Source organism: Protopterus annectens, chromosome 3.part1, assembly GCF_019279795.1.
Source record: "Protopterus annectens isolate FY-2018-M chromosome 3.part1, PAN1.0, whole genome shotgun sequence".
NCBI classification, from domain to species: Eukaryota; Metazoa; Chordata; order Ceratodontiformes; family Protopteridae; genus Protopterus; species Protopterus annectens.
Window position 1 is genome coordinate 1,352,503,032 of NC_056732.1, and position 25,996 is coordinate 1,352,529,027.

Below are 25,996 nucleotides of genomic sequence, written 5' to 3' on the forward strand. Positions count from 1 at the left end.
GAAAATGAAAACCCAAGTACAGGCTGCAAGGCCTTAAAATTTTGACAAGACATCTAAAGCACAAGCCCAGTCCCTTGTTGTGCAAGTGTGTAGATATACATATTACTTGCAGTGGATTTTTTCTTCTTTTTTCCTACTCTTCCATGAAAAAGTACTTTTACAAACCCTTATTAAATATCCCGCAACTGCTTAGATGGAGTGATTTTCTTTGATTTTCCTCTGTGTCTGACTTTGGATCCACAACAGATGATTAAAAACAATGCAGCAGAACACAATTCACCAAACTAATTTTCCTGTGCTGTGTTTTACTTCGCAACTTCAAAATAGGGAATGCTTTGTACTTGATGTTTAACAGTACCTTCTTTTTATATGCAATCCAAAATTATTTCTCTGTTGTCATTTTCTTTTCTATCATCAATATCCAAAGAGGTTCTGTACATGACCTTCTGCAGAATATACTTCTGTTTTCCTTTTCAAATATTTCCAGTTTGGCCCTCAGTACCTCCTATCATCCTTATTTACTCTGTTGCTCTGACCTCCACTTTTACACAGAGAGCTACACCTCCTCATTTTTGTTGCATCTTCTCTGTCTGTCCTGTAACTTGTGTGCCTCATTATGTTTATATCTCAATCATGATTCTTTCTGCACATTTCTGTTTTTGTCACAATGTTAAGACACTGCTCTTCTGTTATACCACTAGATCAGGCAATGTTTTGCACAGACTATGGACACTAGTATTCAGCACCATCACTTTTTACCTTGTTTTGCCCTTTATTCCTCATCCATGTTGTCACTGTGCATGCCTTCCTCCCATTTGTACTCCTCTAATTACACTGTTCTTATAAATGGAGGTATGTCACTAAATATTCTGATACCTGGAGGAGAGATGCACATGAATTTTCTTGTTGATTTTTGTACATTTTCCTTGGCTAGTTTGAATGCTTGTTAATGAAACAAGTACATTTATTTCTATGGATCCTATTTTGCTTCCCAGACAGATGTAGACTGTCACACCAATACAGGCTAAACTGCCTCCAACTAGATCCCAATTTTACACAAACCAGGGCCCTGATTATTGGACTAGCTGCTCAACCATTTGTTGAAACCAGAGTGTTGTACACCCTAGTGACCTAACCTCAACCATAGCATGGATAGATAGTACTTAAAGAGTATTAACATGTGTGAGACTGGTCAAAGGCCCTTTCCCAAATGTCACAATCTCTCCTAAACTGTTCTTAACTGTTTCCCAGTCAAGTCATTTATCTCTAAATGGACAATAGCATCTAGCTCCATTTTCTTTGTGTTCTTTCACAGTGCTAATAATTAATTTCCTATTCATTACAGCCATGGCAGAAGGCAGTCATCATCCCTCCTGGTCTCCTGCTTCCTTTAGTACTAGACTCCTTAGAATGGAACCCCATCAAAAGTTGCTTCATTTATTTTGATGGTTTCATGTAAGCCTCATGTGGGTCTCCTCTCTTTGCTCTAGACTCCAGCTGGTATCCTTAAAGAGGAAACAGTCTGTTCCATGATAACTTAAGAGCTGTGGAGCAGTACAGTGGGAGGGTTGTGCCTTTGCTCCACCACACATTGTGGTTATACTGTGTTTTACTTGTATTCAGCTTTTAATTGTATGTTTAAACTAGGAAAGCGAGCACAGCTGTGTCTCTTTGTGAGTCACACTTCAATTAGAAAAGGTCAATTAAGGTTAATTACTTGTGAAATGAAGGTAGTGTTAGGAACTAAAACTTCTATTTAAAGGGGAAAATCAAACATTTTAAGGATTTGCTAGAAAAGCTCACCCATCTCTGCCACAGATTGCTGTGAGGGAAAGGTTAATTTATTTTTGCTTTCTTGCATTTTTATTGCTTCATTGCCTTCTTCTATATTGTATAGTGCTGTTTATTTTCTTTACACTGTGTTTTACTTGCATTCTGCTTTTAATTGCATATTTAAACTGGGAAAGATGCCTGTGAGTCACAAAAAATTAAAATTCTCCCCACCCTCATACCTTGGTGGTGTTATGTTTTTAAACCCAACTGTATTCTCAGCTACCTACCCCTTATGTTAATTTGACCACATATTTCCTTCCCTCTCCTCTTTCATTTGATATTGTAAGTATGCACAAAATTATCATTTTGTGAAACCACCCCCTTTGGCTATTTAAATTTATTGGTCATCCCACTGTGTGCCATAGAACCCGAATACAAAGTGCACACCCCCTTCTAATCTATTTTGCTCTTTTCAAATTAATGGCTTCCCACTTGGATAACTAAAGCTTAAGTTACCCCTTTCATAGCTAACTGCTTACTACACACAGCAACTCTTAAGATATTAACACATTTTTCCATCTTACATTTAAAATCTGCAACATCTACTCCAAGACCACTAATTATTGGAGAGCTCCCATTCTGCCTCTCATTAGTCATCTAGGGACTAGTGCTTCTGTTTCGCTCCTAGTAAGGGAAAGAGCAAAGGGACATTATTTCCAGGAGACTTCTGAGCACCAGAAAGCCTAACTGCTTCATATGTGCCAGCTTGTAACTTGTGCATTTACTTTGCTCCTGGAGAGAGAAGGAGCAGAGTGCATTGATTCCTTACTGTTTCTGATTGAGCAGTGAGTCTTTGTGTTGAACCTACCTGATTGGTCTGGTTGTTATTCAAGGCATCTACTAGGAAAAGGTTACAATAAGCCTACAGACCCTTGCATCATCTGTGACAAGACTGTTGATCACCAAAGAGCCCGTGGCTTACTTCACATCTTGGGATTGGTACTACTGTTTTGCTTCTGGTGAGAGAAGAAGCAAAGGAGTATTGCAGCCCAGCAGCATGAATCTCTAGTGAGACCACCAGCTAGGCAGTAGCCATTCAGTCAAATCCCTGCTTTTCATCATTCTTGACAAAGCTAATGCTTTCTTTTCAGTACTGCTTGATTTGCTGCTGTCTAACCTAACTTCCAAATATGTCCCTAAAGACTGAAAAAACAAAGGACTGAAAATTCAAAATACTGAATGATGGAATTTGCCCCTTCTCCACTGTTGTGCAATCTTGGAGTTGGTGTGTATATATAGTTAGCAGGGGATGTGGGGCACAGCTCCCCCCCATGAGGGGTACAGGGGGACTTGCTCCTCCATTAAAAAATGTGTTCAGTATTTTGAATTTTCAGTCTTTTGTGATTTAGCATTTTGGTTTGTCTGTCTTCTGAAGTAGATTCCACTAAATACCTCATCCAGAAATCAACAGGGTTTACTTATCAGTTTCACCTCAAGTGTTTGGAAGTGCCCTGTATAGATGCTGACACCTTCAGTTGACATTTTTCCTGTAAAAGCACCCTTGAAATTTCATCAATATCTAGTTGCACACAGGGCAATACATTGCAGACAGAAGCATTGTCCCCAGAGCTGCAACCCAGATATTCCTGATATTACTTTATAGTCTCACTCCAACCATCAATAAAAAAGGGCCTGTTGCCATGGATATGAACTTTACAATTATCTTCGTTACCAGCTTGGTGGATATGGGCATCCTGAGGGAATGTGGAAATTTCCTCATGTTTACTGACAACCAGTTAATTCTCAAACAAACTGATATGGTATGTGAGAGATATATTTACACAATATTACTTGGAGGCAAAGCTCTCACATAAAAGCACTCCTGAAGTACACATAACACTGATGAAGTGCACATAACAAATCGCCTTTGCAGCCCTGAAGGCACTCTTTTAAAACAACACATACAGCTGCATCTCATGGAACCTCTAATTCTAAGCCCATAAGGCAAGCCACCACACAATCCAACATTCTGATAATTGAAGACTCCATTGTGAGACACACCAATGTCCCTTTTACCAGGTGAGTAGGGGGAAAGTCAGGGTCAGTTGCTTATCAGAGGCCAGGATCTGCCACATTACACACACACTCATCATTGGACTACAAGTACCAGTATAACTGAGTCATAGTCCATTGGGTGCAAATGACCTGAGATGTACCTCCCTAGACTATATGAAGACTGAAGTCATAGAGTTCTTGGCATATGTATCCCAGGCTGGTATCAGCCTAGCATTGAGCAGCATTTTACATTCTCCAAGGATGATACCACAATATGAACAGAATCTGACTAATTTTAATAATTGGCTTTGTTTCTGGTGACATTCTACAGGGGTGAAGTATTTGTCATCATGGAAGGAGATGGTCAACAGACCACACTGCTTTGCCAGGGGTGGTCTGCACCTCTCCCCTTTAGGCTTTTGAATATTAGCTAAAACATTGTCTTCCACCATAGTGCCTTTTTTACGCAATGCCATATTGAAAGTACTTACAACATACCAAACCAAAATCAAGAAAATCTAAAAATGTTACTGCTCAGTACTAGGAGTCTAAACAAAAAACTCACTCCTAGAAGCTCTCTTCACCCTAGAGAATGCTGACATCTGTGGGGTCACTGAGACATGGTTTAAAGTCAAGGAGAACACACCGCCAATGCAAGTCTATAATGCCTTCTACACATTTAGACTAGCTACTACAGAAACAGGGACCAAAGGTGGAGGTGTCTTGATTCACATCAAAAATAAATATACCTGCAGGCTGGTCATGCAGTGCAGTACAGTGCAGTAGAGCTTCTCCATGTTCAAATCACCAGAGTCAAAATCCCTTACCACTTCCTTGAAAGCTATAGGTCCTCCTCTATGACCCAGGAAACCAATAAAATGCATTTAAACTTATTGGAAACATTCACCATCCAACCTAATACCATATTCATGGATAACTTTAATTACCCCATTCTTAACTGGGAATCATATATGACATCAAATGCATACAAATATTTCAAGCATGGGCATTAATGCCTTTCTAGCCTGGCAATATACCAAAACACTTGTTCCCATAATAAGTGTCCAGGCTGTTCTTAAAAATATATTAACTAGTATGTGCTTTAATGTAATTTGTTAGTCTGTTCCATGCATCAGCTGCTCTCTCAGAGAACCAATTAGTACATTTCTCATTCCTATAGAATCCTCTACATAGTTTGTCTGATGATTTACTAGCTTTTGATAGCTCCAAACATTCCCAGAGGTAGCTGTCTCTAAATACCCTATATACCTGAATAAGATCTCCTCATAAATATCTATAAGAGACACTGTACAAGTTCAGATATTTTAGTTTTTCATAATAACTTAAATTTTCACATCCAGGGATGCCCTTGGTATATTTCTGTTGTACTCTTTCCAGTTTACTCATGCTTGTTTTCATACAAGGTTTCCATATCGTTATTCCATACTCAGGTTTGGGTCTAATGTAACTAACAAATAATGACTTTCCAGTTTACTCGTGCTTGTTTTCTTACAAGGTTTCCATATTGTTATTCCATACTCAGGTTTGGGTCTAGTGTAACTAACAAACAATGACTTCAGCATTTCTGATTTCCTAGACTTTATAAATCTTTTTAAACAACATATAGTTCTATAACTATCCTCAATCAATTGGTTGATATGATTAGAAAAACTCAAAGCTGGATCTATCCATATACCCAGGTCCTTAAATGAATCTACAGCTTCAATCACTATGTACTGTATTAAATATTCACCTTTTAATTTATGCCTACCAAATCTCATATGATTAGTTTTTGATGTATTTAGCAGCATATTATCCTCCCCAAATGTTCAATTAGTCAAGTTCTTTTGCAGACATGCCTTATCTGTTACACATGTAATCAGTTTACCCAATTTTGGATCATCTGCATATAGACTGTAGAACACCTCAGATGAAAAAGTTAGGTCTGAAAAGATACAATCTAAACAAGTAAGGGGCTAGGACAGAACCTTCTGGGATACCCTGACTGTAACTAAGAATGTCACCTGTCCAATTGCTATATGATACTTGCCATAGGTTCATAGGTAGGTACTAGGCTATTGGCCCTAGGGCCTGTACAAGCCTAGCCAAAAAGGTACCCTGGCTTTCGCCACCCAAGAAAATTATTTTCCTGTGCCCCTGTCAAGCAGAACCATAGAAGTGACCCCCGGGGTGAATTTCCTATTACCCATCCAATCATCAATATTTTTCTTGAAGAGTGCTAATGAGGAGCTCTGTTTGACATAGATAGGTAGTCTGTTCTAGAGTATGGCAAGTCTCTGGGACAGGAATCTATCCCTCCAGCATGTTCTGTTTATTGTGGTGACAAGGTTTAGGTCCCTAGAGCATGTAGCTCAGAGGGATTGGGATTTCTTTAAGTGGAGCATGTCCAACAGCTCTGGGTTTGACATAGCTTTGTATGTTAGGCAGAGATCGCCTCTGAGTAGGCAATATGTGACAGAGTAAAGCTGGAGTTTTTTGAGAAGGTCTGTGTAAGGCATCTGTTTGAGGCCAGTAATCCTTTTTGTGAGGTATTTTTGCGGCCTTTCCAGTTGCATCTCCTATTTGTAAGCTGTGCAGCTATCCGTCTTATCAAGAGTATATCGATACCTAGTTGTTCTAATTTATTGATCAGTGTTTTGTGTAAGACTCTGTAAATTGCTGAAGTTAAATCTATATAAATTACATCACAGCACAATTTTTCATTCACAGCTGTTATGGTAATAGATCTATTTTCAACATATGCATCCTGATATATCGTTTCAAGTCCCAACCTGTCAAATTCTGACAATAACTTATCCAATATTACGTTCTACATTTTTTTTTCCACAACATGAAATTAGTCTTAAGGGTCTATGTGATTCTGGGTTTGTCCTACTAATAAGTGCATGTCACCAATCTTGAGGAATCTCCCCATATTTATATGACCTAGTAAATAATAGATATAATGTTACTTTCTTGTTCTTGCTGAAGCGTTCTCAGGTCATTACTGCTAATTCCGTCTCCTCCATGTGCTTTGTTTGGATCCAGTTTTCAAAGTTCTTTTTCAATATAATCTAATTTGATTCCAGTATCTGAGATTACCTGAATGTTACTAGGACAGCTTTTCAACCCTTTGTGGAGCCAAACTGTTTTGCATAAGATTTTGTGAATATATCTATAATCTGTCATGTCTCTGAAATCAAATGTACAGGCACAGATATTCCTGGATTCTGTAAACACAAACACGCTGGACCAGACTGAGAATGCACTGACCAAGGGGGCAAACATACTAGATCTGGTCCACACTAACATGGGAGAGTACTTCACACCTCCTAGTGCAATGTCTACTCTGGTAAGGTCAGACCACAAAATGGTCTCCATTGAAGTAAAAGTAAAACCTGGAACCCCAGCTAACCTTGGAATATTCAGCAACTACTCTGTGGCTAACTTCCTACTATTAAATGAAAACCTGGCAAAATTTCAAGCCCATATAAACCTTGAGAACACTGCTGCCTACATGGAACTGATCACAGACTCCCTATACAAACATGTTAACAACTGCATAGAGGCAGCTGTACTCACCAGGAAGTACAGAAATAACTAACAAAACAAGCCACTCTGGTGAAATCACAACATCAAGTGGCTGTATAACAGAAAGAAGGAAAATCATGGCAAAAAATAGAAGACGTACCTCCCAGCAGGATAAAAGCACTCTCATCAAACTAAAAAAAACAACAACTTCGAGGATAAATAAAGTCTACCAAAGCAAAATTTGAGGTAAATTTGGCCTCCCAGGCCAAGGACAACTGCAAGATACTTTTTAGCTATAGCTGCAACCTCAAAGGCAATACACAATTGTGTGCAGAGCTCATTGTTAATGGAGCCATCTATAATAAGCCAGAAGATATAGCAAACCTACTAGCCAACAAATTCAGCTCCAACTTTACCCCTCTATCTTCCTCAACCTTCCCTCAGGAAATGTCATCAAATATAACCCCCCCCTACTATCACTAGGGAACAGGTTCTTAATATTCTAGCTAAAGCCAAGAACACTGCATCAATAGGCCCAGACAATGTCCCAGGATGCCTTCTAAAAAGCATGAATCATGACCTATCAGGCCCACTACAATTGCTATTTGACTGCTGTTTCCAAATAGGCTTCATGCCTGAAGAGTGGAGAACAGCAACATTAATCCCTCTGCACAAAGGGGGCCATCGACAGATCCTGGAAACTACAGACCCATATGTCTCACTAGTCTCATATTCAAAGCCATGGAAAGAATTATCATGGAAATTATCTATAATGACATGGGAAACCTCCAGGTACTGGACCCAAGCCAATCTGGTTTCATCAATGGCAGGTCATGCCTACTCAACCTGGTGGATGTCTTTGAGATGGTCACTAAATCATGGATGAGGGCCTGGCCAAGGCATTTGACACAGTACCCACTTGAGCATTGTTGACAAGCTCACGAGGGTAGGTATAAACCCTTATGTCACCCAGTGACCTCATAAGACAGGACCCAGGAAGTTAGAATTGGGAGTCCACCTCTACAAAGAGGTCAGTCATAAGCAGACTCCATCAGGGATTGGTCCTGGGACCACTCCTTTTTGGCATTTATTTTTCTGAAATCAAGGGCAAGAAAAGTGGACTGTGGCTGTCTAAATTTGCAGAGGACTGCAAATTAGGAGCAGTTATAGCATCCCCCACAGACACAAATGTTCTCAGGGAAGGGCTGACACAGACAAATAACTAGTTTCAGAGTCATGAACTAAAACAATGTACCAAGAAATGCATAATAGTATCCTTCAGGAAGTCATCCACCCCTAGTAGTTATCATATTGACAACACAACTCTGAGTTGACCCAGTAGTCAGCGACTTGGACACACACACACAGACAGAAATTTAGCCTTTGACTATCATGTTTCTACAGTAGTGAGAAAATCATACTATATGTTGTGCTACTTATGAAGAAAAGTATGGCATCTAGGTCCAAGGAAGTCATTGTTCCACTGTATTTGGCATTCATTAGACCTATCATTGAGGACAATTCCTCCTTTGGTATGTACCTAACCGGGTACATCCAACAATTGGGAGTGTCCACAGAGGTTCCTCAGTAAAAGAATATAGGGTATAAATAACGTCTTATGCAGACTGCCTCAAGGCACTTTCCCTGTATTCTGTCTCCTACAGGCTTTTGAGCAGAGATGTATGCCTGAAATAACTATTTTAATATTTCCTGTGGTTAAAACTTTGGTGTTTACTGTAAATAGATATTTTGTATATTCATTGTCATTTATTATTTATTACTAGATAAATTTAAACTTTTCTTTGCAGCTGATCCTTTAGAAAATATTTTAACCTTTGAGAGTATTTATATCTATTGGTGACACTGTGGCCACTCCTGAAAGTGTGGTTGTCTGATGAACATTACCATTTGTATTAATATTAACTTCATTCAGTATAACTGGATACCCTTTTAAGAGCTTCATAGTAACTGACTGGTGGCAGTGAATCTACCCTATAGTCTGGCAAAGTTGGTAGAGCAGGTAATCTGTACCAGCCTTTCCCAGGTGTGTGTGTGTGTGTGTGTGTGTGTGTGTGTGTGTGTGTGTGTGTGTGTGTGTGTGTGTGTGTGTGTGTGTGTGTGAAAATTAAATCTTAACGATTGTATGTGTCAGCTACCTGGAGCAGGGACATGAAGCACTGGTTTCACAGAGAGAGTGGTGGAGTACTTGGCTTGAATACTTGGTTGAGGACTTAACTCTGCAGCTGTGCCAGTGAGGAGCCTTATTATGGACCTGAGGAGAGACAGAAAGAGAAATCCAGACCCCGGGCTGAGTGTGTTCCCTGTGTGCTCTTAAGGGAAATTGTGCTTGATTCAGAAAGGTCAGCATCTGGAAATACTGAGTGTATCCACTTGTATTCCAAGTGAACGTCCCTCTCCAGTGTCAGTGGTGAGGATTCAGACTCTTTGATTACTGACCCAGACTACTAACTATAAGAAACCCACTGCCATTTTCTGCCACTTTGTAAAATGTTTAGTTAAAATTCAGTCAAAGTGAAATACAGTAATCCCCAAAGAGCTTATATGGCACCAAGGGGCTCACAAACCACACTAGGGCTTGTACCTGTTGCAGAAAATCCAACAAAACTGTTTTTATCTAAGAAAGAAATTACTTAACTCTTGGTATAAGCTGGACATATAGCAAAAAAATAAGGTAACAAAGTCATCAAACTGTATACCTAAGTATGTTAATTGATTACACCTCCAAAGAAAAGAAAAAATGCTCTATAACCTTCCTGATTGATCTTTGTCTGGTCTTTACTCTTCTTGTATTTGGAAGATTGCCCATATCTATTCAGCACCTAAAAAGTCTTACCTAGATCCTCACTTAGAGTAACAAACTTGCGAATAATCAGATTATAATGACAGCTGATATTACTGATCCCTGTTTTGTGATATTAAACATTCTGCTTATGTCTATTTATTTAGACAAGATTTTGTTTTAATCTACTTATATAGGCATTCTAATAGCCAATTGCCCAGAAGTTCTTGTTTCACTAAGAATTTTGATTACTAGTAAAAATTTACTCTGTATTCTCTGTGATGGAGGTAAAATATCTCTTAAGTCTTCTTTCTATAAGAGCATCATCTGGGTAAAATGAAGGTCCTGTTATCCTGTCGATGTATGCTGCTAAGCCTTCCTTTTAGCTGTGCTAAAGGAATGACTCCAATGCCTCTAATTAATACCACATTAGGATACGAATCTTATCTTCTCTTGGGAGGAAGCTAGACAAAATTAGGGGTTAAGGAACTCAAATCAGCTTGCATACACAGAACAATGTTAAAGTTCAAGTAAGATATGCAAAGGTTGGATTAGTAGTTTTGTTAAATGACAAGAAGTAGTTTAATAACTAAGGCCAGAAAAGATATGTCAGACTGGAAATTAGTAAAAAGTAGAATATATAAGACAATAGCAAATCCAAGAAGAAAGAGCATATAGTTAATGACTAAATAAATATATTACAGATTATCACTGAAGGAAGATATATGCCCTAAAACTACATATTTTTTTTACAGAAATGTTTGCACAAATATTTCTATACTGCTATGAAACTTGAATAAAAGGAGATTTAGACAAGAGGCATATGGTAGAGATGAAAGGGTTGAGAAAGATGTTCTTGAGAGGCAGCACCTGGTGGCTTCAAATCAAAGGGGGGCTGCAGGAGACAGCTGAATGGGTGGGGCCAATGGGAAGTGGTGTGGCCAGCTAGAAAGGGGTGGGGACATGCTGAAAACCGCAAAAACTGGGACTTTAATTAAATACGCTGCCCTGGGTGCCAAACCTTCATTATGAGAGTCCAATCAAGACAAAATGAAGTGTTGAAGAAAAAAAATATTTCAATGCATTGGCTACATGACAGCTTAATTAATATCTAGATGGAAACAAAAAGGTTGTGAGGCATGAAAAAAGAAATTACTTTTTAAATACATTACTGGAATGCCAGTCAAAATCAAATATAGAAAACAAGCAGCACTCAACTCAAATCACTTCTTGCACTGCAGTTCTCCTTATAATTTATATTCAGCTTTATAAAAGTACCAAGTAACATGCTGAAAGTAGCAATCTCTGTGATACCTCCACTTGTAAAAATGTTTCTTAGCCAAAAAAGACCTGCTGCCTGACAACAACTATCTACTTGTTTCATGGGGAAAACACGATCAAAGTAAAAATTGAACAGCAAACAAGAAACAAGCTTAAGATAAATTGCTTAAAGGATTACTGCACATGTTATGGACCACACATGATAGACTGGCATTCTGTTTAGTTTACGGGTAAAGCCTGCAAAGATGACTGCAAGTCAACAAATGTAATGAGCTTCTGAAAATACTGTAAACTTGCCCTGTATTACAAATACTCTCATATGCATTTCAATATCTAAGGCTTATACGCAATCTAGTTATATAAATATTCTCTGCATGGCAACAACAAAAAGGCTTTCAATATTGGTAATTCTTTAACAGTATGCTTATTAAAGCTTACTTGCATTTTACAATCTCAGACAAGCTTACCTGATTGGTCATTAAAGCATTGCTACTTAAACACAGAACAGGCTCTGCAACAACATGCATTTTCTGAATAAGAAGCATAAATCAATAGCATAAAAATATGACAGAAAACCAGAATATTCTGCAAAATCAAGGACAGATGAAAAGCCACTGCAGTACTTGTGTCTACCTTGGATGGAAGGATACTCTGCACATTTACACTGCATAATTGCTCCTTGCCTTGCTAGGACACATCCAGCGTCACTACTTGGGGGAGCGGGGTGCAACAAGTATGTCACAATTTGAAATGTCTCTGGCTGATGGTGATGGCCCTGACACATTTATCATACCTCTCAACCTCAGTGCAAGAAATCTGGACAAAGCCATAAATAGAAATGCGACAAAGGCCCAAAAATAAGGACAATTTTTAAATATTGTTCTTTTAAACAGAGTAGGTCTTGCATTAGTATGAATTTTCTGAAGGGAAGGGTATGAAATCTGAAACTCAAATGTCTGTCATTATTTTCTAACTTCAATCTTTAATGATTTGCCGCTAATTTGCAAGAAAAACACAATTTTATGAAAAACGGACCAAACATATGATGCAAAAATATAAAATAGCCACACAATACAGCTGGGAACCTGTCAAAGAAGGGACACTTTTTAATATTAGTACTGTTAACTTGAGCAGCTGACAAAAGAGAATCTACATGCATTTCTGAAATTAAAAGTAATCTAGAACTCTGATCATTACAATTATTTATTAATTGTAAACCCTCCATGTTTTCTTCCAAATTTGTCATTTTGCAGAGGGATTATTAGAGAAAGAGCAACATTTTGTGCCAAAATCGGGGACAGTTGAGAGGTTTGGATATACCTAATTCTATAAAGTGATGCATTTGCTCATACCTCTCAACCTCTTAATGCAGGAACTCTGGGCAAGGCCAAATATTTTGGGAGAACATACAAATAGTACTAAAAATTGCTCTTGTATAAACTTAGTTGACAGAATAACAGGTCTTGCTTTAGCATCCATTTTTCTGAAGGGTATAAAGTCTGAAACTCAATGTATGTCATTATTTAGTGACTTCATTCCTAAATGATTTGCATGAAAACCAGAAATGTTATGTACAACAAACCAAAAATAAGAAGCAAACATCTATTCATTATGCAAAAATCTGGACAGTTGAGAGGCATAGTTCAGCCGGGGTTGAGTTTGCCACCCTTCCCCCTTCACAAAATCATGGTTGAATGGGGGTTCCCCCCTACAGCTATTCCAATGTCCCATTACTTGGCTATTTCACCCCATTTACCATAAACACCGTAATGTGCATACTGCTTTACTTCTATGATGATTTGGATTTCATTTAAAAGTTTTATTTTACATTTTACAGCACAAACACTAATAGATGCTAAACAAAGTAATACAGTTTCACAATGAAAATAGAAAATAGACTTAGAATTAACACTTCTCTGCCCTTGAAACTCACATTCATTGAAACAGCATTGAAACCCACATCCAAATAAAATACATCTGGCCAGTGGCAGATAATTAACTTGGGCTGTTTTCAAATCATAGGCCCCTTGCACAGGAAACATACATGTGTTCTTTGATACACCTTCCTGATTGTATTAAATTATATTTCTTGTATAATACAGTACAGTTGTTAGAGGGCATTTTAAATTTATTGTTTTGAACATTTTTCCAGTAAACAATGAAACAGAATGCATGCACCAATAATGACAAAACTGCCCAATTCAGAACATTTCCATCATAAAAGTCTACTCAAACTTCTACAATCCACCACTATCAGTAAATATGCACAATCTCTGCAGAAGTAAAAGTCATCTAAATAATTCTACATTAAAGAGATCTGTAACTAATGAAGAGGATGCTGCTAGCACACAACTTTATATTTCATTGTTTCATCTACAAATAAATTGCCTGTTGCTCTTGAAGAATAAATTGCCTATGCTACATTAAAAAAATGCTAAGCTAGTAATATTGCAATAGGGAATGGATGGCAAACTGATAACAGGTTCATCGTTACTAGGTATCTCCACCAAAAAGGACATTCTCAGGACTGCAGCATCCACCCACTTTAAAAGTACTACACAGTACAGTATCAGTAATGCATCTATAATACTGTGGGAGCAGAACACACAGTCTTCTGCATCAAAAGCAAGTACACTATCTGTTGTGCTATTAACAACACAAGCAGCCACAGCATAAGCAGCACTAAACTTCTCTTCAAGCTCTCAGCTCCTTATAAAATGCACTTGACACTCAACTGTATCTCTCAACTTTGAAGCACAAGAAATCTGGATAAAGCCACAATTTATTGGGGGGGGGCAAAATCCCCAAAAAACAGGGACACATTTTAAACATTGCTTGCATAATCTCTGAATGTTGTAAGAATAAACTCATGTGTTATCACCATGCATTTCACTGCCAAGTCTTGAACCCAGGACCCTGTGCGAACAACATATCACTATGCCATATCAGCTGTTTATTGAAAGACAGGTAGACTGAAACTTAGTAAATTCAGTTCTCACCATAGCTCTCAACTTCTTAGCACAAAACACATAGACAAACCCAATAATGGGGGAATACAGCCCCCAAACATATTCAGTGAATTCAGTTCTAACCATAGCTCTCAACCTGTTAGCACAAAGAAACACTGGACAAAACCAAAATTGGGGGAATACAGCCCCAAAAATAGGGACAGTTTTCAAATATTGATCTTATAAACAGAAAATTGCTAGAATAAAAGGTTTTGTGTTGCCATATACTTTCTGAAGAATATGAAGTCTGAAATTCAAATGCCTGTCATTATTTAGTGAATTCAAAATCCAGAAAAAACACATATTTTATAAGAAACAGAACAAAAAAAGAGGCAAAAATTTCACAAGTGGTACTGGGTAGGGAATTCAAGCTCTTGCTACCTACTCCCAAGGTACAGGGTTTGAGTCTAGCCACCAGGTATATTTCCTGACTTCTTTCTAGCTACTGAGGCATCACACACACACACACACACACTCTTTGTTAATGCCAGCCAGCCAAAAGCTCCAGTTTCAAACACAAAAGACCTGTGAGGGAGCCAAAGTCCTGTCCTTCCAGGGAGAGCAGGCTCCAGCCTGCAGACATTGCAGTCTGATCCCCTTCAAGTCTATGCAGTTGTAACTGCATAGACTTCTGGGATCTTTGCTGTTGCAGGCTGTCTTCCAAGTCTGGACTGTCTTACCAGCAGTCCAGACCTGTGCGCATGCTCCGGACTGGTTCAGTAGCAGTCCGGACTCGGGAAATGCCGAGTGCGCATGCGTGAGTTCTGGACTTGGGAAATGCCATGAGGGCACATGCGCAAATTTCGTGGACTTGCTTTTGTTTTTATTTATTTATTTATTTTTATTAATTTCTTTTCTTTTGTACGGCTGGGGGGGGCTGCAATCCTGCAGCCCAATAGCATGAGCCGCCCCTAAATATATTTTGGAAATGTATTGAGATGCTTCAGTATATAATGACTTGAATAATGTACTAAATCACTTACTTGGAATAAAAGTTAATCTCATTAAAGAGACGTTTGGCTGAGATGATGCAAAATAACATGTACTAAACAGGGAAAAGCATTGCTATTTTTAGTGCTGATAGTGATTAAGAAAGCTAACTAGAAAATGGAAAAATCAAAGACAAATTGCCAATAAGACAGTTGAAAAAGATTATTACAGATGTTCTAAAACTCTTACATCCACTTTGCTTACAATCTTTTGTACCTTATTTCTCCTCCTCATACTGCACTAATTTCCTAAACCCTTACTATTCCTGTTTCTCACACCCCACAACTAACTACAATCCCTCCTCTGTCCATTTTTCCTCCTGCCCATTTCCATAATTTTTCCTTTCATACCTCTCCTATCATTAATGTTTAAGCTACATTACTACTTGTCTGTCTGTAAAATTATTACTAACATCAAAAACACCCCAGTTCAATCTTTTCCCTGCAGCCATCATGCTATAAATACATTAACTATTATTGTGTTTTATTTTTCTATTCAATAATTAGCCAGCATATGTTAATATGCTATGGTTATGCAAGAAATATTTATAAATCATGTAAATAAGCTCATGTACAGCTGTTTTTACCCTGCAATTATAAATGTATATCATGCGCAATTTAAATGTGAAGATCTTCTCCACAGGCCTCCAATGCAAATGGGTTTTACCTAGTCAGACTTTTCCCAGTCAGCAAAGACAAATAAATAAATAGAACTAAGAATAAACAAAGATCAGAAATAAAATTCCATATTTAAAAAAATGGGCCTATGGAATTCCATAATGGATACAGAGCTTGAAAAAGGCACTGACACAGAATGAAGTATCTAGAATGAATATCTATTTAATAAAAAGGTGTGAAGTTACTGGTCCTGTTATTAAGATTTGTAATATAGTAAACAATAAAACAATATGGTCACTAGTTAATTCCTGATCTCACATTATGTTGTAAATAGTTAACTTGTGTGCTTTAACTGTTTTTTTTTGTAAGGACTGATGTTAAATCAATCTTGAAACTCTGAATAGTTGAACATGATGATACTTGGATGATTTGCATGCTAAATAATGCCAGAGCATTGAAATGTAAATGTCAGCACTGATTGTCTGACACGGGAGTTGTGTAAACATATAACTATAAAATATAACAGCAGTCATTGCTGAAATAAATGCACCATGCACGGGCATTGCACTGTATGTAAGAATGAAATGTGATATTAATATTTATATTACTTAAAACAAATATTTTCTTCTCATACCTGTGAAACTGAAAAAGAATAGTCTTATACATTACTTATTACTTCTACAGTTCTTCTATTTGCTTGCAACAGTTTGTTCAGAAGTTTTGCAACAGTCAGCATCCTGCTATCAAATGAACACGACATAAACAGATTCTTTCAGATGATTTTGCTAGTTTTGTTTTTATTTATTTATTTATTTACTGCATTTATTGACTGGGAAAGTCTGATTGAGCATAGAGCCCCCTTTTCTGCAGAGGCCCAGGGAGAAAAGCACTAAATGATACGTGCAGGAAATAAACACCATTTTACAAGTGTACACACAGTCTAGTTGACATTTTGTAAAAGTTTGCTCATCATATAGAAAAGTCATTCAATAGTATTTTAAAGTCTTCTTTGTAATAGAGTTGTTGCAGATAGTACAGTAAGGCGCAGATACAGATCACAGAGACATAATTCAACAATGAGGAAGTATGAACATGGTGAAGAAGGGCTATCCACGTTACCTTAATCCATGGTACACATAAATCATTCAATACACAGTGAGCAAGAGCCATAATCTAAAAGTCCTCAGCCATGTTTCTTTATTTTTTTATGATATATATATTGTTGTGTAAACTTGCTTTTTTTCTCCTCGGGCCTCCACTGAAAATGGACATGTATCCAGTTGGACTAGCCCGGTTAACAAATGTAAAATAAATAATAAATAAAAATCTTTTATCTATCCTTTGTTGATTTTTTAATCCCACTAGGCCAGTGGCCTCTTTTCAAGGGTGACCCAAGACCTATGATTTACACTACTTGGGGAAATTCTGGCTAGGAGATCAGGGAACTTCCCCTATTCTTTTCGGCAGGTCCTGTGGAATCTTCTACATCCATCTGAAAGCTATCACCAACTCAAGTAGATGAGACATTCTTTTAAAATCTCATCTGAAGGTTGATATATTTAGTAGTGCCAAACCCTCTAATACACTGCACTGCAGTGTCACCAATCCAATCAACCGGAGTGGGAAAAGAACACAAAGTCTTCTGGTTTTCTAGCAGCAGAGGTGAGTTTGCTGTTACTGATACTATCTCTTCCGAAATAAGGTGATGTATAAATGGAAGCAAACAACTAAGATTAACATCATTCATACAGCTAGCCAAAACAAACAAAATACAGTGACATTTGGGTCATTACAAGAGTAAGGTGTAACATGACAGCATTAGACACATACTTTGTACTGCCTCTGCTATTTTAACTCATTTTATGTACCAAGGTTACTCACAAAAAACAGGATGGTTTCATAACCAGCCATATACTTCTTTCACTTATATTTCCTATCCTTAAGGCTGGTCCCGCTAAAAATATTTCATTTAGTCAAGTACTTATTTTGTTGACCACTGTCATAAAATCAATCATCACTTTTTTAGTAAAGGCTGTAAATAATCTATGATAAACCATCAAAAAAGCCTCTGCCTATTTCTAAAAAAAAAAACAATCTGTAGCTCATAGTTAGAAAAGGTGATTCAGTTTCTCTAACACATAATTTTAAGTTGATATGGCTGACTTAATGTGTTCAGGTTATTAAAGCCTATTTTTACTTTAAAGGCTGTGGCTGTTGTTTTATGTATCTTTGGAGTTACTGCTCTAAATGAGCCAAATCAGGTGAAGAGGTACTGCTAAATGCAGCTGTAAGACTGGCAAAAGTTCTCTGTTAAAAAAATATTTTGTTTAAAATTCCAGTACATTAAAAACTGCATAGAATTGCAGGCCACTTACTACACACAGAAATGTTAAGTATACTGCAGACAGCAACAACACTTCAACTGTACTGAATTAATTTACATCATAGCATTATTAAAAAAATGTCACATAACACAAGTCAGACCACAACTCCACAGTACAGTTAAGGGATAAAGACCAGTCTATATGCATATACAGTAGAACAACTAAAGTAAACAAAACTGAATGAGCTTTTCCTTTAACATCATAACTCACAGTTCAGCAAGTTTGCATCATCTTATATTACATTTTGGTTTGAAATATTCCCACAACTAGAGTTCCTCTTCATTTATTATGTTATGTTTTGTGCTAGTTGGTACAGTAGTGCAGGGAGTAGCATTGCTACCTCACAACAACAGGTTGTTTGGTTTGGTTCTCAGCTGGGATGCCTTCCACTTGAAGTCTGGATTTCCTTCCCATGTTCACATGGATTTTTACCAGGTAGTACAGTTTCCTTGCACTCCTGAAAGACATGCCGTAGGTGGACTGATATCTCTAAGTTGTCTGTTGGTATGTGTGTATGTGAGAAGGAAAAAAGGCCTGCAAATCTACTTCTGTTCCTTACTTCCTTATTTACCTAGTAGACTCTGTAGACGGTCATTATAGGAGCAAGATGTAGTGAGGATAGGAACTTTGAATGTTGGCAGCATGACTGGTATAGGAAGAGAGCTAGCTGATATGATGGAGAGAAGGAAGGTTGATATATTGGGCGTGCAAGAGATCAGATGGAAGGAAAGTAAGGTCAGGTGTATAGGAGGCGGGTTCAAATTGTTCTATCATGGTGTGGATGGCAGGAGAAATGGGGTAGGGGTTATCCTAAAGGAACAGCATGCCAAGAGTGTTTTGGAGGTGAAGAGAGTGTCTGATAGAGTGATGTTTATGAAGCCTGAAATTGATGGTGTAATGATGAATGTTGTTAGTGCATATGCTCCACAAGTTGGGTGTGCAATGGATGACAAAGAAAAATTTTGGAGTGAGTTGGATAAAGTGGTGGTGAGTGTACCCAAGGGTGAGAGACTAGTGATTGAGACTGACCTCAATGGGTATGTTGGTGAAGTGAACAGAGAGGATGAGGAAGTGATGGGTAGGTATGGTGTTAAGGAGAGGAATGCAGAAGGTCAGATGATTGTGGATTTTGCAAAAAGGATGGACATGGCTGTGGTGAATACGTATTTTAAGAAGAGGGAGGAGCATAGGGTGATGTACAAGAGTGGAGGAAGATGCACACAGGTAGATTACATCCTATGTAGGGAGGGCCAGTCTGAAGGAGATTGGAGACTGTAAAGTGGTGACAGGGGAAAGTGTAGTTAAGCAGCATAGAATGGTGGTCTGTAGGATGATGTTGGTGATCAAGAAGAGGAGGAGGAGTGTGAAAGCAGTGCCAAGGATTAAATGGTGGAAGTTAAAAAAGGGTGATTGTGAGGTGGAGTTCAGGGAAGAGTTAAGACAGGCACTGGGAGGCAATGAAGAGTTACCGAATAGCTGGGTAACTACAGTAGAGCTAGTAAGGGAGACTGTTAGAAAGGTGATTGGTGTGACATCTGGACAGAGGAAGGAGGACAAGGAGACCTGGTGGTGGAATGAGGAAGTACAGGAGAGTATACAGAGGAAGAGGCTGGTGAAGAAGTGGGATTGTCAAAGAGATGAAGAAAGTAGACATGAGTATAAGGAGATGAGACGCATGGCAAAGAGACAGGTGGCGAAGACTAAGGATAAGACATATGGAGAGTTGTATGAGAGATTGGACACTAAAGAGGGAGAAAAGGACCTGTACCGATTGACTAGACAGAGGGACAGAGCTGGGAAAGATGTGCAGCAGGTAAGGGTGATAAAGGATAGTGAGGGAAACGTACTCACAAGTGAGGAGAGTGTGTTGAGTAGATGGAAAGAGTACTTTGAAGGGCTGATGAATGAAGAGAATGAGAGAGAGAGAAGGTTGGATGATCTGGGGATAGTGAATCAGAAGTGAAACAGATTAGCAAGGAGGAAGTAAGGACAGCTATGAAGAGGATGAAGAATGGAAAGGCTGTTGGCCCAGATGACATACCAGTGGAAGCATGGAGGTACTTAGGTGAAATGGCATTGGAATTTTTAACCAGATTGTTTAATGAAATTTTGGAAAGTCAGAGAATGCCTGAGGAGTGGAGAAAAAGTGTTTTGGTACCAATCTTTAAGAATAAGAGTGATGTGCAGAGCTGCAGTAACTACAGAGGGATAAAACTGATCAGTCACAGCTTGAAGTTATGGGAAAGAGTAGTGGAAGCTAGGTTAAGAACGGAGGTGATGATTAGTGATCAGCAGTATGGTTTCATGCTAGGAAAGAGCACTACAGATGCAATATTTGCTTTGAGAGTGTTGTTGAAGAAATACAGAGAAGATCAGAAGGAGTTGCATTGTGTCTTTGTGGACTTAGAGAAAGCATATGACAGGGTGCCTAGAGAGGAGTTGTGGTATTGTAGGAGGAAGTCGGGAGTGGCAGAGAAGTATGTAAGAGTGGTACAGGATATGTATGAGGGTAGTGTGACATTGTTGAGGACTGCAGTGGGAGTGACAGATACATTTAAGGTGGAATTACATCAAGGATCAGCTCTGAGCCCTTTCTTATTTGCAGTGGTGATGGACAGGTTGACAGATGAGATCAGACAGGAGGCCCCGTGGACTATTATATTTGCAGATGACATTGTGATATGTAGTGAGAGTAGGGACCAGGTTGAGGAGACCCTGGAGAGGTGGAGATATGCTTTAGAGAGGACAGGAATGAAGGTCAGCAGGGCTAAAACAGAATACATGTGTGCAAATGTGAGGGAGGGTAGAGGAATGGTGAGGATGCAGGGAGTAGAGTTGGTAAAGGTGGATGAGTTTAAGTACTTGGGATCAACAGTTCATAATAATGGTGAGTGTGGAAGAGAGGTGAAGAAGAGAGTACAGGCAGGGTGGAATGGGTGGAGAAGAGTGTCAGGGGCTGCCGGGTAAGTGGAAAAGAGGAAGGCCTAAGATAAGGTTTATGGATGTGGTGAGAGAGGACATGCTGGTGGTTGGTGTGACAGTGCAAGATGCAGAGGACAGGAAGAAATGGAAACAGATGATCCGCTGTGGTGACCCCTAATGGGAACAGCCAAAAGAACATGATGATGATTGTACATATCTGTATTTACTTTGACAGTTCACTTATTTATCAGGTTTTTCATGAAAAAGAGTGACATAAATATGCCTAATGGGTTTACCTGATCATCACATGGAAAATAGTTAATTGGGTACTGGCACATAGGAAAATACCATTGTCATGCCCAAAATATATTTTATATGGTTTTATACATTTTTAACCAGATAAGCCTTTTCAGGGAAGATGTAGCAGCAACACTGTCTAGTTAAATTATTTGCTCAGCATCACATGATATGCAAATGGAGTTGGAAGGAATCAAACCATGTACACATGACTACAGCAAACCAGCTTGTTAAAAGTTCTAATTTTCTATGGTAACTACTAAGCTACAGGAAGTAGCTCATTAGTAGCTCAGTCTTAATCTTACTCTCGTGTTTATCCAAACCTCATTTTTATTGGTCCATTCAAATTATAAGTTTTGTGAGTTAATTCAGTTTACAGTCAAGAAGATCCTTTTACATGAAGATTCAACAGTGATAAGATCTTAAAGTATTTACTTATTCATAATAATAATGTAATGACAGGCAGCAGTAAAAAAAAAAAAAAAAAACTTTAATAAAACCTAGTGCATCTGTCACAGCTGACCATCAGCGGGTTTATTACTTATTCATCCATTCATCCATCCATCCATCCATCCATCCATCCATCCATCCATCCAAGGAAGACTCACTCAACCCAAACATCTCTTTTGAGGGACTCACACTCTGGACTCCATGACATGGGCTTATAAGTAACTCATAGTCATGCCCAGCTACTGTACTGTCAATCAATAACAAATTGTCATGTTTCTTGCAGACACTGGAATGTATTGCTGCGCCATATTTAGTAAACTGTTACCAGCTTAAATCACCTTGAGGTGACTTGTACTTCTGATGACTTTTCAAAGTATGTTATCCAGTGCATCTTGTACAGGACATTCGCTACCAACCTCAGAGCAATGCCACTGCCCACCACTACCAAGGTGATCTACCAGACAGCTGACCTTTTTCATCTCGATATCCCATCACTTCCTGAAACTTCCTTCCCTCACTGTATACAAATCAAATGTTCGCTGCTTGTCAGTCTGTATGTTTGTCTGAAGTGGACAGTATCCCTGCATACCAATCAATGAGAAACAGAAGCTGTGTGTAGGAAAATTCGCCATAGTTTGGAAAAATAGACATTTAGTTACTAGGTATACAATATCCAACTCTCTGGATCAATTTCAACATTCTCATCAACAAAATACATTGATAACAAAATGAAAGGCAGCACTTAAAAGTTCTAATACTGAACATCCAATGTTATAGTGCTCTATTAAATTATCTCAATGCAGAATAAAAACACAATATACTATTATAATCTATTACTTGGTTTAAGCAAGAGAAAACAATATCGGATGTATTTACTCAATCAGGTTACCAGTGAAATTTGGAAAAGGGTATCGTATATACTGCCTGGTAAGAGAATATCTCTGATGCCAGTTATGCCTGTGCTTATATTTTTTCATCATTTAATGTGTGTATGCATTTGGTCAATACTTCTTAGAAGTCAAAAAGATGTATATGTACTCACCAGCTCAATGGCAACTTCGCATCAGAATCCCCTTCTTTTAAATAAGTGCTGTCTGTCATTGAGATCAGGATGGTTCTGCCTTCCCTATCACTTGGCAACACTCGACTGGATGAGAATGAATAACACAGGAGCTGCAGGAAGTGACAAAGAAGGCTTGGGGGATGGGTAGCTCCCCACTAAGCGCTGCAGAAAATGACAAGCAACTGTTTTGCCTTTCTTGTCAGGTTGCCTGCAGTAATTGAATTTCACTTCTGGTCAGGTGTAACATGTCAGCAGCAAAAGAGTTATTCCTGTTTAGTAAATATTTTGGAGAGAAAAAAAACAAATCTTGAAAATGGAGCACCTCAGCATGCATCTGTTCAGTTCTTTTTTTAATTCTCGTGAAAATAAGAAAATTCTCTCTCAGAAGACGATTGGTAGTGGTTGTCTGTGTAGTCACTCCTGCATACAAGATAGCCTGATGTTCTTAAAGACTACGAAGAAACTGTTTTTCTTCTTCTATAGTTCTCTTTCCTACAGCTAATTCTCTTTACTGGATAAGCAGATGTGACATGGTTGCCCTGAAAACACAAGCACACACACAAAGTTGTTGGAGTAGTGGCGGTGCAGAATTAATTTTACTTGATTAATCACTCTGCGGTTAGTTTATTCCCATATTCATTGCATTATTTATTCAGGCTGTAGAAAATACTGATTATTCTCTGCATTTGTTTGCTGCCACACTTCTATCACAGGAGAAGCAACAATTAGTAAGAAAAGGATTTAGAATAATTGCAGAAACAAAACTAACTGTAGGCTTCTAATAGTTGATTGATATGTTTGCTTGTGTTTTTTTTTTTGGCTACACATCAACCTTTCTAGTTCTTAATCCGGTTTACATTTTTATAGGAAAACAGAAATAACTGGAGATCATGGGGAATAGTTACACATTTGAGCAAGTGTTGGTGTGTGTTGAGGGTAGAAAAAATGTGATACCTAATAATAAGGTGTAAAAAAACAAAATCAAAACTGAAATTAAATTATTTAACTAATCTTTAAGTGAAGCCTAAAGGCATACTGATAGTTTAACAAGTTACTAAATGTCAAACAATTAAATTTATCTATCTATCCAAAACCGCTTTTTCCCATTTTTGAACACAGGATCAGGGTGTCACATTAACAGTGAAAATCATCTAAAGCCAGTGTTCACACCACGGTCTCCTTCTTCACTTTCGGCTGTTTCCGTTAGTGGTCGCCACAGCAGATCATCTGTTTCCATTTCTTCCTGTCCTCTGCATATTGCTGTGTCACATCAAATACCTGCATGTCCTCTCTCACTACATCCATAAACCTTGTCTTAGGCCTTCCTCTTTTCCTCTTACCTGGCAGCTCCAGCCTTAGTATCCTTTTCCCAATATACAACACAGCCAAAATTTACAGACCAAGCTCAAAAAACAGAAAGCAGCAAGCGTATGAAAATGTTGGTTGCCTCTTCAATCACCGACCAGCATAAGCATAAAATTATTTTTATTCTTTTCCCAATATACCCAGCATCCCTCCTCAGCACATGTCCAAACCAAGGCAATCTCGTATCTCTGACTTTGGCTCCAAACTGTCCAACCTGAGCTGACCCTCTAATATACGGATTCCTAATCCTGTCCATCCTAGTCACACCCAGTGCAAATCTTAACATCTTTAACTCTGCCACTTCCAGCTCTGACTCCTGCCTTTTTGTCAATGCCACCACCTCCAACCCATATAACATAGCTGGTCTCACTACCCTCTTGTAGACATTCCCTTTTACTCTTACTGGTACCCGTCTGTCACAAATCACTCCTGACATTCTTCTTCACCCATTCCACCCTGCCTGTATTCTCTTCTTCACCTCTCTTCTACACTCACCATTACCCTGAACTGTTGATCCCAAGTACTTAAACTCATCTCCCTTCACCAACTCTACTCCCTGCATCCTCACCATTCCTCTGTCCTCCCTCTCATTCACACACGTATTCTGTCTTAGTCCTGCTGACCTTCATTCCTCTCCGCTCTAGAGCATATCTCCACCTCTCCAGGGTCTTCTCAACATGGTCCCTAGTCCCTGTACAGATCACAATGTCATCTACAAACATCATAGTCCATGGGGCCTCCTGTCTGATCTCGTCTATCTGTCCATCACCATTGCAAAGAAAGGGCTCAGAGTTGATCCTTGATGTAATCCCACCTCCACCTTAAATGCATCTGTCACTTCCACTGCAGAATTCACCACTGTCATACTACACTCGTACATATCCTGTACCACTCTTACATACTTCTCTGCCACTCCTGACTTCCTCATACAATACCACAACTCCTCTCTAGGCACCCTATCATATGCTTTCTCCAAATACACAAAGACACAATGCAACTCCTTCTGACCTTCTCTGTATTTCTCCAACAACACTCTCAGAGCAAATACTGCATCTGTAGTGCTCTTTCCTGGCATGAAACCATACTGCTGATCACTAATCATCACCTCCCTTCTTAACCTAGCTTCCACTACTCTTTACAGCTTTACCTCACATCACAGAATCTATATCAACTGGCACACTGGAATCAATGCATAATGGGATTGCTTGATCTTAAATATACACTGTTTTAAGAGTAAGCAATTCCATTATGCATTGAGATTATAAATCCATAACATGTACATATATGCTGTACACCATTTTATCATCATAATTGTTAACTGGTTGTTTGGCAGAAAAGGTGGTTGGGCTGCCTACAATGAAATAAGAATAGGAGCCTACCCTAGAAGAAGTAAGAACAGCACTAAGGAAAATTAAGTCAGGGAAAGCAGTACGCTCAGATGAAGTCACAGCAGATATGAT

The 25,996-nt window shown here is 38.6% G+C and overlaps 1 protein-coding gene across 1 annotated transcript in view; it reads right to left on the bottom strand.

Annotated features, from left to right (window-relative positions):
• Positions 1-23,628, bottom strand: part of RIC3 (RIC3 acetylcholine receptor chaperone) — a 193,704-nt gene extending 170,076 nt beyond the window's left edge. The window contains exon 1 of the mRNA XM_044067384.1: positions 23,151-23,628. The gene's annotated coding sequence lies outside the window, so the exon portion shown is untranslated. The remainder of the gene's footprint in view (positions 1-23,150) is intronic.
• Between the last annotated feature and the right edge of the window lie 2,368 nt (positions 23,629-25,996).